Consider the following 20,322-nt stretch of genomic DNA (forward strand, 5'->3'; position numbering starts at 1 on the left):
GATAGAAGAAGGGTTTTAAAGGGGAAATTAGAAAAAGGCTTGCAACAACGATCCTTTCTTAGTAGTAGTTACAATGGAATTAGGGAACAAGGGAAACTAGCTTTAGACGCTCGACATGTAGGTAAGCTTTGCATAGCACGGCCAAAGTCATATTATGATAATGTGTTTGTGGGAACGAGTGAATGTAAGCACGTGTTTTTGTTTCAGAATAAATGAACATTTATGCTAAATGAATGCATCAAGCGATCCCAGGGGTCTATTATATTTGTGGACTTAATGCTTATTACCGTCTTCCAAAGGGATGGTATGGGACATGTTATTTGGGAATAGTTTTCCCAAAGATTTACCAGTTAGAGGATTTAAAGAAATTCCCAAAAGTGACTGAATTACTTCGTGCTAGACAAAAGAGAGAAACTACCACTGGTGTGGTAGGGGACATATTTAGGGCGATAATTCCTTCAGTAGGGGTTGTCTTAAACTCCATAAAGATTCGTAAGTTGTCTACTATTGTGGATAACATGCTGACAAATTTCACGGGAGCTATACTTCTGATGGATACTGAACTTGCTGCGGAAAGGGCTATGACTCTTCAAAACAGGCTTGCTTTAGACATTCTTTTAGCGAAAAGTGGTGGAGTCTGTAAGATGCTTAATGAGCGTCACTGCTGTGCCTACATACCTGACAAAAGTAATGAGATTAGAAGTATGCTTACTAACCTAATAAGAGATAGTGCAGATTTGAAGGAACTGGAACTCCTTTTCCCAGGAGTTTGGGAAAAAGGTTGGAAAGGGACTTGCTCATGTGGGAAGTTGGTTTAGTAGTATTTGGCATGTAATATTGGGAAAATTAATATAAGGAATAGTGATCATTCTGGCTTTTTTATTTGGGCTATGGTTATCGTGCAAAATTAGCAAAAGGATTAAAGAAAAATTGGCAAAACATAATGCGAGGAGGAAAGAAAAGGGAGAAAATGTTCAGCACAAAATATGAAAAGACAAAATCAAGGGAAGAAATAGAAATGAAGGAGATAAGAAAATGCACAAATTGTAAAGAAAAGATTTGTGTGATGACGAGAGTCATCAGAGGAGGGATTGTTGGAGTGTAGCTTTTATAATCAAAATTAACATGAACTGCTTGCAAAATAATGTGCAATGAAGCTGCATAGAAAACGTGACAGACTAATATTAACATACGCGTTTGAAATGTGCCCAGGGGGAGTGGCCACCAATATATACGATGAAAAATTTAATTGATTATTAATGGATTATTAATGTACTAATGTATGATTCTGTTTTAGCATTAAGAGTTAGATGTTAAGGTTTTGTCTAATTAATCATTAGGCCTTAGTTAGGAAGGGTCTGGGCCTAGCTGCCTTGTCTCATATTAAATTTGTTTTTCTAACATGCAATGTGCTGTCTTCCTGAAGGACATAAAGCTGTACTTTTCCAGAAGCTAGAGATGTGTGTGTAACCGTAGTAAATTATTTTTCGTGAGACCCGACTTGCCCAAGGAGACATTCTTGCTGAATGCAACAGTGTAATTCGCAACAGATACAAGGTCGCTTAAACTGGTAAAGACAATGGAGCTACTGACTAAAGCAAGGAGTGTTACTTTTTCTACCTGACATTCTACCCGTTGAAGACGTAAATCACAGAAGCCAATAAGCTGCATGAGAACTGTTTTAAGTGAAAATTCTAGTAAGGTGACCAACAGACTATTGGATAGAGATAATGGTGCACCAAATACGGACCAATTGGAAATTAGAGACTTGTCTGGCGAATTCAATTTAACGACGTATCACAAGGAGAAATCAGCCATTTGCGTGCCTTTATCCTACCATTTTTACTCAGCCATTTTCGTGTCTCTTACTGAGCCATTAGAGGGACACTCTTAGTGTGGCTCTGATATTCTGATTTAGTCCTTGCTACTGATACTTTAAACCATCCTCACCCTTTTTGCCTTACCTGATACTTGCTTCTCCTCCTTATGAGGGAAGTATTTCCTACTTACTCTACTTTGCTGTCCTGTCCGGACTGATGGTAAATCAACTGCTGACCTGAGGACGAAGACTGATTCTGTATGCTGACCCATTACGGAGGGTAACTATATGATAATGAAATTGTAATTGTCTGTTTGACATTTCTTTCTAGGTACCAACTGCTCTTTGATAGAGGCCATAGCTAGATGTTTTCCAAATTTTTGTTACCCAATTGTTTTGCATGAAGCCCAACATGCTGATGCTAACTTGAGGTTAGTTAAGGAGTTCACTGACAATTGGGTGCAAATAGACAAATGACTGGATATTTGCTTTGTTGAATAACGTATTAATGCTACTCTGCTAAAGTTAATTCATAGTGACGTCGTGCTTTGTTCTAATGTTCATGATCTTTGCTTTGCTTAAGTCATATTCAAGTTGCTACATTGTGACGTTATTTGTTTTCTGGTATTGAGACTAATAAACTTGCTAGGAGATTGTAACTAATAGGGAATAAATCTCATAAAGTTTACTAAATCAAGGGTGGTTATTCATGGCTGAAAGGTCATATTGTGTTTAAATTCTTATTTATGCAATTAACAAATTTGGTTGATTCGTTATTGCAAATATTGATGAGGTTATTGATCTAGTGATTGAAATGCGGAATAGATATCTCGTCTTGAGGTGCCCCCAATCAGGGTCAAAAGGTTCATCGGCCTAAAACGAGTCCCCGTGAAAGTAAAGTACCTAGGTTGGGATGCGTTATCACCACTCCTCCTCACATCTCTACTATCCTGCTACTGTGCCTGGCTCAGGTAGGCTTCTATGTGAGGAGAAAGATGCTGCTGAAATGAAGGGAAACTAAACAATGTCTTAGACCTGCTGGAGAGCTTCGACCTACACCTTCCCTGGTTATCAATTGATATTGTACGCTATAAGCAGTATTTTAACTTAAAATCTCCTTCACGTATTCCTGCCATGCAAAGCCCCTCGTAGCAGCCTCTCAAAGCAACAATAAATGCCACATTTTTGCCCTCATTGACAGAAGACTTAGAAATCTTTCCAGAGAAGATTGCTAGCTTCCTGAACAAGGCCCAACGCAAAGTCTATTGTCTTATCATTCGTTTACAGGAAAGTGCATCGCCAGCGCCGATTAGACTGGAAATCCGCCTCCTGGAACAGGAGCTTTTCCAAGAGGGGGCACTTCTCAAATATGCCTCCATTTTAAAGCAGGCCAAACCAAACTCACTACGAAGGTTAATGTGGCACGAAATTGGTTTTAACTCTATTCAGACCACAAACAGACGGTCAACTAATAATCTCAGCTACAATAAACTACTTGGAAGTTGAACAGCTATTGAACTCAAATCTCCCACACAAGATGTTCAAATGTATGTTGAATAAACAACTAAGGAGGATCTTTAGGTGAAAAGACAAAGAAAAATTCAGACAGAACAAAACATGTCTGGATGTTAATGCCTATAAGGCACCTATTGCGCAACCGTACCTGAATATCATTTTGAGAAACCATCTAAAAATTAAGGTTTTACAAGCCACATTTGGAACTTTGCCATCAATCAATGATCTACCAAAATGGCTTCCACCAACGAAGAACAAGGTCTGCAGGCTATGCCAATACCTGTGGGAAGAGTTTGTGCACATATTATGCATTTGTCCTGCCCTCTTGCCATGGCGGATAAAATACCTTCGAAATATATTTTAATTCAAACAGTATTAGAAGTTGCTGCTAAGCATTACTGTTTTGTTCGAAAGAGGCTTCCCCACAATCAATGGCTTGTTTTGCCAAAATTCCTCTGCACTGTGGAGCAGGTATTAAAACATAACAACTGGGTTTGTGAAGGAAATGCACTGTACGGACCGGAAGTCGAAAATATCCAGGAGAAGTCATCACCACTGGAAAAGCCTCTCCTCCAAGACTGTTTAATCCTGGAATATCATAGCCTCATCTTATTGGGGCTCGAGGAATGATTGGAACAAATAGAATTATCTGGGGAAGCAAATAGATTCTCGGCCACCTCAGACTGGACTGCCCACACCAGAGTTTCTTTAGCTTTTGTGCACCTTTTGGCTAGTTACCCAATTGCCCTCAAAGTATTTATTTTCTGTTTCTTTTTCCATGTTACATCCCCTTTAAAAACATTTGATATTGTATGCAGGAATATTTTTGTTGTACATCTTCACTAGGAGGCACATTTACTACACTTTCACAGGCACAGGGCAGCAAGCAAAGTTGATGTGAGACTTTGCATGAAGGGAGAGAGCAGAAATGCTCCATATGTACAAAGATTTGAAGCAATTCTGCTCCCTTCTTGTGCTGGCACACTGTTTGCTACCTATCACCAATGGAGGCGCCCTTGCACCATAGTGCAAGGGTGCTACCATTACTGGCAGTAGTATTCTTGTGCAGGAACGTATACCTTGATGCACAAACACAATGCTTAGAGGTATTTTCACCTTTCTGTTTGTGCTGCTGAATGCAGTACACATGGAATGAGGATATAACAAAGAGAAATAAAGATATTTCTACCAGTTTTGCCTCACTTGGGAAGCCATAGCATTTTGACACATTACCACGAGTACAAGTCTTTGAAAATCTAGTATTGTGCCAAAATCCATGGATGAATGCATGGGAACGCCCATGCTCCACCGATGGAACGACTCCCAAGTTGAAATGTAACATGATGCAAGCCAACCAGCTGCCTTGCTTTACATTTGTTTATAAAGCCAGGAAAGGGCACACAAATAACATCTGGTGTGGCTTTGTAAATATTGCTGAAGCCTGGTGTGGCTTTGTAAATATTGCTGAAGCCTTTGCATTGTCCTTGTGTCTTCTTGTGTGACAATGCAAATGCTTAATAAATAAAAGCGTTTTGTGGATTTGCGTGTTAATTACAAACTGTTCTTCACAATAGGAATAATGCAGAAATATCAATCACATCTTTTTAAAAAATTGCACATTTTATTTACATATGATTCTTAGTCCTAAATCGTGCGAGGGAGTACATTTGTTTCCTGGTATGAATTTTCAGTGCTCGCTAAGATTTACTTTATGCTTCTGTCACCGGTTATGTATACATTTTGACAACAGACCATAGCCACGCAGAGTCCTCTAGCAAGCAGCGAATTTGACTTTGTAAAATTCTAACATTACCAATTATTCTGGCTCTGTTTTGTAAAGGAAAGGTTTCAGGAACCTATAACATCACAATTCAATCACAAAATGCCGCCAGCAATCTAAAGTAAAGCAGACAGAGCAGCCCAAATTTTGAAAATAGTCCTAATCATCAGCCAGTTTTACATAAAGCCTATGAAAAATGTTATTTTCACAAGCCTAATCTGGAATAATTTTGTAATTCCCTATTAGATTTATGTAAAATTCTCCGAATTATGATGTTACATCATGTTGCCTAATTACGTGCCGTTTGAGTGAAAAAAATTCACACACAGCAGAACAGCGCAAACAACCAGAAGGTGAGCCGCTGCTGTTTGCAGCACTTCTGTTTTTTCTGCTATTTTGTTAATTGGAAGATGAGTTCTCAGTCCACACACAAGGATGCATTTCATGCTAAAATGTAGTGCTAAAAGTGGTTTTGGATGTGTGATTTTGTATGATGTTAGTGAAATTTCCTATAATTGCGCAAAACAAAATGGCACACTTTTCTCACAACCCTGGTTCACTTGCTACTATCTTGTTGGCCACAAAGTGAAATTGATCTTAAAATCCGGACCATTTGCCATATTACACTTTGTAAGAAAACATTAATTGTAGTTCCAGAAAGATTTCTAAACTACATTCTAGATGATCCTTTGCTTTATAGAGCATCATGGGTTTGCCTTACATTAATGTGCCAAACTCAGGTATGTATGGCCAAATATTATAGGTTGGAAGTTAGCACGCTGGGACGCTGTTGATGCCACAGATAATGGAAAACAGATATACATCAGAAACGAGTTTCAAAATGACACAGTTTTCATTGAAAAATACTCTAGTTCTACTATTGACATTAACAGGACCAAGTTTCAAGATATCATCAAGACAATAACCACAGCCGTCAAACGAATCAACATCCTCATAGTCTAAGTTCCAATTCTGCATGCCGTTTTTTTTAGAAGGGCGGTGCCTGGGATACAATAGAGATTTTGGCAGCACTGCTGACTGTGCAAAGTCAAAATGTTATTTAGATCATATTGAGTCAGTAATTCTTCTCCCTGCAGTTCTGGTACGCCACATGGGACGGGTTGCTGAATTCGGCTGTGATCCTCTGCTTTTGGGGACTATCAACAATGACACTCTGGATGCAAAATTCATTCTGTGAAAAGCAGAAGAAGGAGGAGGTCAAAAAAGGTAACCACCAAATAATATGAGGGAGCAGTGTGACAAAGGGTTGTATATTGTGGGTGCAAGATCTCTGTCCAAGGATGTCCGACCTCACAAAACGCCAGTAGCCAGTTGGTGGAGGAACTTTAGCACTATATGATGTTTGTGCTCATGGGCATGCTTTAACTGACTGCGTTTAATTTCAGCAACACCACAACAAGAACTTAAGACTTACTAGAGAAGATAGATTGGTTATTTTGGTGTGAAAGTCCCAATTGAAGCTTGGACAGTCCCAAAGTATTTGACCATGTGATATAAAATGCAGAAACAGGCCTCTTAAAGGAAATACACCAGAGTCACAGATAAGGTGCACCATGAGAGTTCTTTATTAGAACATTGGAATATTGGGGAGCTCCATTGAAAACAATAGAGTGCTCCGGCCTTCTAATGGGTGTTAGAAGCCCGGAGCTCAAATATTCCAATGTTTTCATTCACAGCTGTTACTGTGAACAAAGGCCTCACGGACCTCAAAGGGATTTTAATCCCCTTCGGCTCCCTGAAGCTTTTGTTTTATTAGAACATTGTGCCCTCTAGTGGTGGAACATTATAATAGCCTTATAGCCCTCCACCGCTGGGCTATAGCAGCAATAAATTGCTGCTCCTTAGTTAAAGGCCATTGCTTTTGGCTCAGAACATTAACACTGAAGTGGGCCTTTAATATAGCCTCAGAACCCTCCATAGCGGCCTCTACCGGCTATTAAAGGCCCGCTCCCTGCGTTAAATGCCCGAGCCGAAGGCGAGGGCATTTAACAAGGGAGAGGGACTTTAATAGCCGGTAGAGGCCGCTACGGCGGGTTCTAAGGCTATTAGAACATTCTGCCACACAGGGCAGAATGTTCTATTAAAAAACAAAATGTTCACAGAGCCCGAGGGGATTCCCGTGAGGCTTTGTTCACAGCTGTTGCTGTGAACAAAGCGAACATTGGAATGTTGGCGCTGCGGGCTTTTACCGGCCAGTAAAAGCCTGCAGCACTCCATTGTTTTCAATGGAGCCTCCAGCATTCCAATGTTCTAATGACCGGTATAGCCCGCTACGGCAAGCTATAAGACTATATTAAGTAATCAAAGTCTGGCTCTAAGATTTCATGGGAAAATTATTTCACACTCTGAAGTTTCTCAGTCTATAAATGTACTTGAATGGTCAAGACCAACAATGTGTAACTTAGAGGGGTTACTCTCCAAATTTTAATTTGGGGTCCTGGTAAAGTCTTCCTAAAATCTCTTTCCTGAAAAAGAGTGAACATAGTGTTCATAGTACTCACTGGGACTCCAGGTATCACTTTTCTTGCTGGAAGTCATACCAGAGCATCAGCAGAGGACTCAATCTGATAACTTGCCAGGGAAAGAGAGAAAAAAGAGGTCATAGTCCCTAATGGATCTACAGGTTTTCAGGACCAGGAGTACTGGGATGCACAAGATCAAAAAACAGAAGAGACAAACAAAGCAGGGAAAGAAAAAGGAGAAGCAAGAGTGGAAGATGTTGATGGCTGGTCAGTAGCTGGTTGGCACAAGGGTATGAGGCATGAGGCCACTAAGAGACCAATTAATGGGAAGCCTTGAGGAAAAGTGGGATCTTCAAGGGGAATTAAAGAACTATCATAAATAGTGCTTTCAACTGCTTTATTGCATGGCTCTCCAACTCATAGTTATCGCCCACCGTTTGGTCCTTGTATGTGCCCTTGTTGACTTCTCCCTTCCTTTCCTTACCCCTGGGGGTCTACTTTACCTGACTTGCTCACTCCTTCAATGGTTATACTCTGATCCTACCAGTTGACGTGTTTTTCTGATGCCTCCTACTATATTATTCCTCTCGCTTTCTTCAACTCATTTGACTCCAGTCCTCAGACTCTCTAGGTTTACTGGTACTGGCTCATTATTGGCTCACCCCTACTTAAAACTTGGTGAGACCTGGAATGGAGAGAGGTAGCAGCTGGAGGTGGTTCCATCTTGTATCAACTATCTCCTCTGTCCTTTTATCTGCATTGCACCAGAAGGGCAGGTGCAAATAGATGAGGGTCTGAACAACACTAAAACATGCAAAGCTGGTATCAAACCACCAAAGATGCCTCTGATGTTTCACTGTTTCCCAAATGATCTCCCAAGAGACAGTGTGTGCTCTGAGTGCTAGTTATTCAGACCAGCCTCACTCTGAGGATTTTCTCAGCTTTATATTAAAAAACCCAACACATTCCTCAGGGACCATTGTCGTTGGGACTTGATTATCTATCCTGGGTGGTGCACTGGGAGAAGCTCTTGCTGGATCCCCTGCTTTTATTGGAAGCATCAAGCTCGACCCTCCTCTGTTGCAAACATGGCAGGTGCTGGGTTAACCTAAAAGTGAGAGGGTCAGTATGTACAATTTTATGTTAGAGGCAGAGTACATTTTGTGACACATGTCAAGGACCAGTGCCTTCTCGGTTGGATCTTTAGACCGTCCTTTGTGGCTGCTCTGCCACCTCTAGAAAATGACAGATTCCATGGCATTTTCTACTTTCTGGATAAATGCCCAATGATACAGGCCAAAGTGCCTGTGTGAGAAGCGCCTGGCACATGCTGCTGTCCCAACAGTAGCAGCCTTGGTATTTAAACTGTGAAACACTGAGTCTCTGTTAGCCTCTTTCACAATGCACTTAATGTATATACGTACCCTGTTTTGTCCAATCCTCTGTAGTATACAGTAGGGTTCCTGTCTCAGAAATAGAATAAGAGCAGAATGATTGTGATCAACACACTGCTGTATTCAGCACAGTATTACAGGAAGCATGGCACTCAATTACACAGCTGGCACACATAAAACAACGCTATGCAAAAGTCCACAGTCATTGAGACGCTCCTGTTACAGTACTACCAATTACTCTCTGTGTTTGCTTTAGACTACTGGGGTTTCTAATATGCCCACTTTGCTAGTAAGGGCACCAACAACTGACGGATCACCTCTGGAAGCAATTTCTGTAACTTGAAACAGTTATATAGTTTGTGTCACTTCAAGGGAAAATACAATTTCTCTGCAGCCTCATGTTTCCAATGTGACTGCACTTGTGGTGAGGTGTAAAACGGCAAGTGGTGTTACTGAAGGAATTGTACACATCCTTGTATAATTTCAATATGTTCTAAGCTCAAAGTCTGGTCAAAAGATCAGTGTCTGGAATTTTACTCACCCTAAAGTGCAATCTATCGCTGCACGCTGCTATGTTCACGTGCCTGATTAACCTACATAATCATGTAGGCTAGGGCAGCCAGGTGTTGATCAGGGGCAAAGAAGGAAGCAGAATTGGGGGTTAGAGTATGGAACATTGAGTCTACAGATCGAACAAATCAGGAATGCCATAATCCGCACACAGAAGCAAATTGGTCATGTGCTTGTATTTGACTGTGCAGACTGAAGCCTCTAATCTGTATGTCTGACAAATATCTACGTAATGAAATACACATCGTCCCACCACGTGGCCTGCGAAAGTTGTTTTAAAAGTGAGTTTGTTTCTATTTCTATTCTCCCTTACATCATGGCTCATTACAGAATACACATTTAGCACCACTGTAAAAAGATACATTCCAACATCAAGAATGTGGGAAAAATACCAAAATGTTTGGAAATGTCAGAATAAAACCAAAAAAACGCGCCCTATTTTCGGAAGGAATTCCTGGTTATCAAGTTCCAAGGAGAGAGGTTTGATACCCGCTGTCAGGAATTCATACTATCCATATCATGGTTGCTGATTCTGATCCTGATCCTATGTCTTCCCTTGATCCTAAATGCAAGCACCTAGTCAAGTAACAAGTACTATGTATAAGACTCTGGGGAAACAGAGAAGAAGGGATAGGGAAGGAAGAAACAGAGGGAATGGTATAAAACTCCATTTGGAACAAGTACACTGCCTATTGCAGCAGGCAGTAAGTTTAATATGAAGAGCAGGTTTGTATATTAAAAAATAACAACGTGTAAATAAATGAGCCAATGTACTCACCACTGTAGAGGGTATGAAAGAAAATCACACACAGTGTAAGAGCACTCCTGTAGTGTACCCAGACGCAGTGAAATAGAATGGAGCACCTAAGTCTTCAGAACCGGGAAAAAGTGCATCAGGCTAAAGGGTTCAGAAGATAAGCACAAAGGTAACAAAGAGAGCATGCACACAGAGAGGAAGATGGGTACGTACTGGTATGGCAGCCAAGAAGCCTAACAAGAAGACCAATTGTGAGACAAAGAGGTTTTGGTTTGAGCTGTTTCTATATTGTCTCTGCCATGCTTGACCAAGACATGCACCTACACCATCTTGGATATGGAAAGTCCATTCCCCAAATCACCAGAGACATCATGATGAACAGGAGGGACGTCTTGTATGCAATCTATCAGGACAGTTTCCAGCATGAGGCTGGATTCTATATTCTCCAAACTTCTGAGTAATGCTGGGGGTACGTCAACCTTCTATCTTTCTTGTGATGAGACTTCTTTTCAATATTCACCCAAACTATCTAAAACCAGACATAAGTTCAGGTGTTCCCAGGCTAAAGACTTTTAAAAAAAAGATACCTACAAAATACTTAGATAAACACACATTGATAGTTGGGCTTTCAGTAAACCCCCTTAATCCACTGATCTTTTGTGGTTTTATTCATATTTTGCTTTCTCTCACCAAGCATATAGAATTGAACAGTGGGTCTGTCCGCTTCGGTCATTGGCTCATCTCTATCTAAACATCCGTTTAAAAGGTAATTCCATTCAATTCCAAGAACTCGTTGGCTAATGTATCCTTTTATTTCTTGCTTTTTTCCCTTTTTTTTTTTTGTTTTTTTTTTCGCAGTGGCTCAGCAGCCCTCTAGGCAACATTATCTGACCGTTACTTCTGCTTGCCAGTCGAATTGCCAGTCATCATAACTCCTGCGATGCAGTAAGTAACGGAATGCGAAGATGAGGGAACACGAAAGAACACTAAGGTAGCCTGGTGCCTGGAGGTGGGGAGCCTGTGAGCCCGGGAGCTGCAAGCTCTGTGCAAGCCACGTGAGACCTGTTCTTGGCTCCGGCCCTGGTCCCAGTCCAGATTATTACTGCTACCACCATTGTATGCCACTGTCCACCGCCTGTCCCTGAAAACCATGACCAAGAGGGCCGAATAGGCTGTGCAGGCTGGTGCCGGCCAGTGAGGTGGAGGCAGTGACAATAAGGCTCCAAGTGAAACCCAAGCACCGCCAGAGACACCCTTCCCCTCCTAGTTCTTCTGGCTCCCACGGCTCACACAGCGGCTATTTTTCCATTACCGCTATCCATGGCCCAAGGCCTAAGGCCCTAGGCCGCCCGGAGGAAAAGAGGAGGAGCTGTGCTGCAGTGCGGCAATATCAGTGGAGCAGCAGTAAGTGGCAAGGTGGTGGGAGGTGGCAAGCAATGAGTCGCAGACTATCTGAGCAGTACGGAAGAGACCAGCATTAGACTGATGCAGCCTTTGCTTTTCAGTGGAGCCTGCCTTCACCTCAGACCCATGGTCCGATCATCGCTAGCTCCCAAATTGAGTAGCTCCTCAAAAGGTACCCCTACAACCTCCTTACAGTGTGCTCGTAGTGCTTCAAGCTAAGTTAAGTGATGGAATAAAATACACCTCTCTTATATAAACAGCCACTGTATGTACTCTGCATGATTTGGCATTCTCTGTCCCTTGGCTCCTCTGTGTGAATAGTACCAACAGAGTGAGTAGAGTTATAATCAACTGGGGCTTCGAGAGGCTGGCACCCAAAGCCAGCACTTCCAGGAATGGCGAAAAGACTGTGGGAGGACCAGAATGAGTACCTGAAACTCTCTACTTCTTAAGGTGAGTGTGGCAATCACAGCACAAAGGACGAATAGGAGGAAAAAGTGGCTAATCAAGCTTGCTCCATAACTAGTGTAGAAAGGCCCACTGAGAAGGACCTAGGTTCTTGGAGACCTAAAGCTTCAAAAGTGTAAAAGTTATGCCTGCCAACAGCGAAAGATGTCTTTAAGTTAGTCACAGAAAAGAAAGAGGGGCATCACTCAATCATTGCTAGAAGGAACAGGCTACCATGGAGTAGGGGATCTAAGCCTGCTAGAGCAGGAGTTTTTAACAGAATTATTAATTAATATTCATGTATCCTGAGTATTGAATTTGCGTAGAAAATGTAATAACGTAGGAAAAATAATGCACACATTTGAAAGCGTGTCCACGATGAGTGGCCGCCAATCTTCACGAAGTGTACTTATTAATTGCTAACTAATATGAAATGATGAATGTTTGTTTTATTAATGTAGTAATACATCATATTAAGGGTTATGCATTATGTATTAGCTTTATGAATTGAAAGCCTTAACTTAGCAGAGGTCGTGGCCTAGTTGCACGGCCGCATGTCAAGCTGTATTTCTAAACCAATTCATTAAATGTCTGTTTAGAGAAATAAATTGTGACTTTCCACTGTGCTGACCAAATGTACTTGTAGCTAAAAGTCTTTCTCATGAGAACTGCTTGCTAGTAAATGTTGTCCCTGTTGAATGAAACATTGTAAATGTAACATGTGTAAGATTTACTTTCTCAGGAGAAAACAATAGAGACACTGACTGGAGTATAAGCTGCAACAATATTGTTACCTGACGAGCCGGATGATGAGGACATTACAAGAGAAGCTGATCAGCAAGATGTGAACCGTGTACTAGTAGAAACTGTAGATTGTATGTTTTAGTTTTATTGGACAAAGTGTGAACATGTGATCCCTTGACCAATAGGGATTTGGGAAGTAGTTTGGGAAATCTAACTCAACGGGACTGGACTGAGAAGAATACACTTTTCCCTTTTCACCACTCACCATTCCATTCCATTCTGCCATTGCCATTCGCCATTAGCACTTTGCCATTTGCCCATTTTCCGTCTTGAGAAGAGACGTGCTTAACTTTAATGCTTAAAGACTTTGCACTTTCTGAACTTTGATTCTGAATCCTGATGCCTCGCTGACCGAACTGATGTTCTGATGATGAAGTCTATCATAGCTTGCCGATCCAATTGAGGAGAGGTATATTGTTGCGCATGTGTTTTGCCATGTCTATTTGCTTTTCTTTCTAGGTACCAAACGCACTATTTTGATAGAGCCATAGTGAGATGTTTTCCAAATTTGTGTTGACTAAATTGTTTTGCATGAAGCCCAACATGTTACTGCTAATCTGATATTAGATAAGGGTCCTCACTAATGGAAGTTATATGGTTATAGGGAGTAACAATCTATCGGTGTAGAAGTGGCGGTAATACCGCAAACAGGCCAGCGGTAAAAAAAATGAAATTGCAAGCATAGCGGTTACTGCCATACCAAACCGCCACTTCTACACTCCGACCGCCAGGGTGGTAACGGCCACTGGGCTGGAGACTTCGGTCTCCAGCCCGGCGGCCGTCACTAAACCACCGGCGGTATCACGACCCTGCATACCGCCATGGATTTCGTGGGGTTCTGTACCGCCACAAAATCCATGGTGGTAGGCACTATCAGTGCCAGGGAATTCTTTCCCTGTCACAGATAGGGGTCTCAGCCCAACCCCTCCCCTTCCCCACAGTCCTCCCCCCAAACCCACGAACCCCCCACCACCCCAAAGGTGGCAGGACCCCCCTCTGCACCCCAAAACATTGACACACACACCCCCCACCCCCTACACGCACACTCACACAACTACTACACATACAGACATACACGCAGACATACACGCACACGGACAGATGCGCACACATTTCCCATACACACAACACACGCCCTGCATGCATACACGCACTCACACACCCCCTCTACACACTCACACGCACACCCCCATGCACGCACACAACACACAGCCCCCCCATCCCCCTCCCCTAACGGACGATCACCTTACCTGGTCCGGTGATCCTCCAGGAGGGAACGGGATCCAGGGGAGCTGCTCCGCCACCAGCTCCCCGTCACCAGAACACCGCCACGCCGAATCCTGGGTTGTGATTAGGTGGGCGGTGTTCTGATGAAGTGGCTGCTGGCGGCTCTCCGTCCGGAAAAGGGCAGAGGGCTGCCAGCAGTCGGCAAGGTCCAAATGAGGCCCTATGTCTTTCCGTTTCTGAATCTACATGTATGTGATATTGTTTGCTCAATTGTTCTTGTTATTACTTTGAACCGTAACCTTAGAATGTGTAATTATTCAACCCTTGATTAGATTACAATTCTTCCACACATATGGACAGCCAGTGATGTTTCTGTATGTTTATTATTTGATGTTGAGATTATCCTGCGTGACATTAGCATTATTAATATATGGAAATAAATATTCTACCTTTTACTGAAAGGTGTGGTTATTCATGACCAAAAGGTCATGGTGTGTGATAATTACTGACTCCTATTGATTATTGATGTTATTGATTAGTTATTGATTGTTGATCTGCATGTCCTTGATCTATAATGAGAACATCTTAAATGCGAGTCAAAAGATTCATCGACCTATTCACGTCCCCTTGTAAGTTTACTTATTAAGGTCTGACGAGCTAACAGAAGTGGTAGCAGACTGATGGGTTGTCTCCTTAAGAGCCCATCATAGATACCCTGTATAGGTTTTGGATTTATTTTTTCAAAGATACAAATTGGAGACAAAATGTTCCCTTAAGTCCTGAAATGACTTTCCCAGAATCTTAGAGCATGCCAATGGTTGTTTGAGGATGTTCTCGGCATTCTAGTAATAGTGTGAATGAAGTAGGTTTTGCGCTTGCACACCTTATGCAAATTGCAAGTGAATTGTGAGGTTTGTGAGGGTTTAGGGAGTTTACGTACTCCAAATGAAGTTGTAGAAAGAGTGTGCATACTCCGCAGTGTGAGAGTAGTGAAGTCGTCGAACTTCACGTGTGTGGCACTTTTTGCTCAAAAATTGTCCACTTGGTTGTTGATGTACAGACCCTCCGTGGTCTAAGACTCCAGAGCATATTGAAAAGTGTATGAGACACTTGTTTTTTGTTGTAATATGTCAGGTTTAGTAGGTCGATCAGGTGTGGTCGACAAGTCAGAGTGTGAGTCAAAGTGAGTGAAATAATTTTTTGACTGAGATCTGGCGAGTCCTATGTGCACCAGGACAAACCCACTGATTGTAGGAGGCTGGCCTAGCTTATAGTGGGTACCTGAGGGTACTTACACCTTGTGCCAGGGCCAGTTATCCCTTATTAGCAGATTAGTAGTGTTCTAGCATCTTAGAGTGATAGAGAAAGCTATAGAAGAGCAGCTTAGGCTGAACTAGGAGACATGCAAAGCTCCTACTATACCACTTATATCATATAACACTATATCATAAGAATCACAATACTCAGAGTTACTAAAAATAAAGGTACTTTATTTTAGTGACAATGTGCCAAAAATATCTCAGAGGATATACTCCCTTAGGAGGTAAGTAAAATACACAAAATATATACACAAACCAAAATCAGGTAAGTAAAACAGTCAGAAAGTAGTGCAAACACTGTAGAATACAATAGGATGCAATAGGCCTACGTCCTGAGCAAGATGGCCGACGCGTAGAGAGTACTAAAGCATATGTGCGGGACTCTATGCACATGATCAACAAACTCGAAGGCAAGCCCTTTGATGAGAGTACTCAAATACTGTTCACGTTAGACATCGAGTCTCTTTATACTAACATCCCTCATGATGAAGCACTACAAATTATGTTTGCCTTTCTAGAGCACAGGCCCCTGCACCTAAGGTTCCCTCCTCCTTTCTGCTTGCATTAGCCACGGTATGTCTAAAAAATAATGTGTTTTCATTTGACAATGAGTTGTATCTACAAGTCAATGGCGTAGCAATGGGGTGCAATTTCGCCCCAAAAATTGCGAATCTGGTTATGGCTTTTTTTGAAGACAAATGGATGTTCGAGACAGATAACCCTTTTTAATCCCACATTAAAACGTGGTTGCGTTATATCGACGACATTTTCATGATTTGGGAAGGGAGTATGGAGGCTCTCTCAGCGTTTTATCATTGGATCAATCGTTTAACTCCTGATCTTAAGTTTACTTTGTCATCTGATCATAAACAGATCAATTTCTTAGATCTATGGATTCAATCCAATGAAGGCTTTATTTCTGTCAGTCTTTTTAAAAAACCTACTGATAGAAATACCCTCCTACACTTTTCAAGTAACCATCCCCGTCCTTTGCGAGAGAATTTGCCTTATGGGCAATTTCTCCGCATTCGCCATAACTGCACTAGTAAAGAAGATTACTTCTCTAATGCCGAAGCATTGATATCCAGACTGATTAATAGAGGTTATCCTAGGAAGATCGTCAAAGGGGCGGCTAAACATGCTTGGTACACTCCACGAGAAGATCTGTTGGTACCCAAGCCAAAAAAGTCAGCTTGTCCCCTCACATGTGTAGTGACATTTAATCCCAAAACTAATCGGATTAGAGCTATTATTGAGAGAAATTGGAAGTTACTTCTCCCCGTTGGGATAGACAGACCTTTGTTTGCTTTTAAAAGGGGCCGGAACATCAATGAATCCTTAGTACATGCTCAGTTCAGTTCTGGAATCAAAAAAAAGTCTGACCTGATGAGCATGCTAGCTCTACCCCCCATCATTGGACACTTTCAATGCATGAATTGTCTTGCTTGTCAATATACACAGAAAAGTAGCCAGGTGGAGTTAAATGGCAAAATAAATTTCCAACGCTGTTTTTCAAATTGCAGTACTCGGAATGTGATTTACTGTATCACTTGTCCCTGTCAACTGACCTATATCGGCCAGACGACACAACCTGTGAAAACACGTGTCCTCCAGCATATGTCGAGGATTAGATGTGCAGTTCGTGGCGCCCCAATGGTTGACCACTACATCCAACAGGAGCATCACCCAGAAGATATTAGATGGTCTATTTTGTATGTAGTTAACAAAATAAAAAATGTGTCTGTTATTATGTTATACAGTATATATGTTATATATTTTTTATTTATGTATTCCGTATATGATTCTATATATGTATATTTCATTATATATATGATCTGTGAAATTTAATTTCTAGGCACTGTACTTTTAATGTACCAGTTATGTTTTGTAAAGGCCAGATGGCTCTGCAAGTGCTTGTTATTTTATTTCGTATAAGTGCACAGTTCAAGATGGCGCCTACATTCGACCGTCGGATTTCGACATGCTATAGTCACCTTTTTGATGTCTATTACGCCTTCCCATAGCCAGAGAGCCTTTCCCGGGGTTTTGATTTTTCATTTAAACGCGCACTGCGTGTGCACGTTTACCAAACAGCTGCCATTTCAGTGAACGCCCGCTCGGCAACGCGGATACCAGCCGCCTGACATTAATTGATGAAAGGTATGCGCTACGATTTAGATTTGGTGCACTGTAGTATCCACGCTTACCCTATTTGGATTAATAACCAGCGTGTGTATTCTTTTAATTTCTCCGGTTTCTCTAGATAAATTAGCGGCTTTGTGTACCGTATTGATTTTTCCACTGTTATCCAGGTCAGTCCCTCTGGCTATGTCCCTCATACTTATTCCTTTTACATACTTGGTTGTCTCTTTGTTTTTCTTTCTATTGCTGTAGCCTTATCTATATCTTACACAGCTATGAAGTGGCTTTATAACTCGGTTGGTTTTCCGCCTTTGGATTAGATGCAATTTGTCTGCGACCACCTTGCTAACAGCTAAAGCTCCTGCCCTGGGAAGCATGTTTCCACTTAGATTTTTTCTGGGTCTTTCTTCTGGGTTTTGTTCACTTGCCACTTTTTTGCTTTTGTGCACCTTGGGTGTTTCCTTACTGAATAGGTGGAGGATCCCACCTTCTGTGTGTTGGTATAGTTGGTATGAACCAGAATGGTTTTGGTAACTTTTGTATGTTGTATATACAGGCACTGTTTTTATTGTCCTGAGGAGGCCGGATTTGCTAAGGCCGAAACGCTTCGACTGTATTCTTCGAGGAGTGACTCTTGGAATTTATGAATTAGGAGTTAAGCAATTACGGACTGTATCAGACTTTTTTCTCGGTGATTGCTCCTTTCCACTGGGACAAGATACGCTCCATGGATTACTGTCATCTCCTCTGTTTTTGACGGCGGGTCATTGATTGAATTCGCTGATCATATTTGTTGACGCGCTTTAATGGAATTTTCGTTGTTGTCTTTTGTGATGTATAATATGTATATACTGTATATTTCTAGTAGTTGTATATAATATTTTCCTGGGTGCACAGGTATCTGTGGACACTATAGTTTAATTGCTGAATTTGTTAATAAAAGAAATTATCCTCTAGTGAATAATTGAGTTTTTCACTGTGATAGTTAAATTGATATTCATCCCTTCTGGATACCTCTTTGTTTATAATGACGCGTAGAGAGGGGGCAGGCTCTGCTGCCATGCCCACCCCGGATTTCGGACGCCAGCCGGCACCGCAAAGCAGCAGCTGACGCGGACGCAGTGAGATCGGAGGGAAGCTCTCCCCTCCATGGATTACCGGTGCTATGCCGCGGCTCAAGGAGGCGCTGGGGGTCGGCCCCACGGGCATAGTATGGTGCTGGAGGGCGCCCCGCTTTCTGGCTTCGCGAACGGAGTACCAACGACAGCCATGGGGGGTAAGCACACACTGCCCTCTAATTTTCGGAGCCACGCAGGAGAAGACAAGATGGGAGTAGCCTGAAAAGTTACCCCCACGCCTGACCTGCTCTGCACTTTTGACTTTTGACTCTGCAAAAGAAAAAGAAAGCCCAAGTAAGAAAAGGGGGGAAAAGTGGCTTGAAATGACTGGTTTAGACCCTTGAGAAAACGCTAGCAGGATTTTTTCTATTTTCTCCTCCTCTTCAAGTAAAAACCCTAACAGATTTAAAATATAAACATAAGGTGTGTGGATCTTGAGGGCACCTACCCTATTGAATTTTCTGAACACGTGATCTATAACAAAGAAAATCGAAGATTAGAAGCTCTACGGGGTACAACTTTAACAAGAACTGGGTGGCCCCAATGCTATTGATTACCAAGGCTAGTACTGACCGCTCTTGTACTCACTTTTGGCCTGCAACGGGCATTATGAAAAGAGTGATACATGACGTGATAGTAGTAATAGTAGGGCTAGCCGGATTTGTGAGAGCACTCCCCCATTCCTTGAAAATGGCTCGGAAGTCTGGAGATAAGACAGACGGCGCAAAACTTTTACGGTCAGGAAAGGATAAAGGGGACCCGGCCGGGGTGAACAGACGGCCTATAATGGCAATGGGTAGACAAACCGGGAGAAACATAACTAGCCAAGGTAAAGATGTAAAGGTGGATGATAACATAACCCCCCTCCCGGAAAATAGGGGGAAAATTAAAACCCAGGCTACCATCACGTCTTTTCTTGCAGGAGGGACACAAGAAAGTGGAATTACGGTTATAACCCCCACCTCTGGAGAAGGCCAGACTGCCACAGAAAGCTCACCCGTGGGGGCCCTCAGCGAAAAGACTTTTAAGGAAACTGCACCCCAACCCGGCGGTGGGGGACTAGTGGGCTCAGACAGCTGCGCAATGGTAACAAAGAAGGAAAAGGATCCTCCCATCAGTCAGGAGTGGCCCCCTGCACAGCAGCATGCAACCGTAACGCAAGGAGAAGATTTAAGTAATATAAAGCCCACACGGGATATCGTAGCTGTGCAAAATATTTCGCAAAGCCCAGGAGGGCGTGACAAGGAAAATGAAAAAGAGATGAAAATCTTGGACTGGGCGAAAGATAGTGGGGATAAATTCTACTCGTTGACAGAGGAATCGGATTTCAGTAGTGCTGATGAGCATAGCCCTAGCAAATCTGGTAGCAGCATATCCTCCGAGAGGGGAAACGCTTCATCAAGTAACGATCCCACAGTATGGCAGAGGCGGCGGCAGCGCAAGTGCACAAAAACAAGGTCTGGGTCACAGGAGGGCACCGAATTTTCCACATCAAGTGGGAGTAAGACTTTAAAATGGGATTATTCCAGCATTAGTTTAACGG

Source organism: Pleurodeles waltl, chromosome 12 (genome assembly GCF_031143425.1).
Source record: "Pleurodeles waltl isolate 20211129_DDA chromosome 12, aPleWal1.hap1.20221129, whole genome shotgun sequence".
Lineage (NCBI taxonomy): Eukaryota > Metazoa > Chordata > Amphibia > Caudata > Salamandridae > Pleurodeles > Pleurodeles waltl.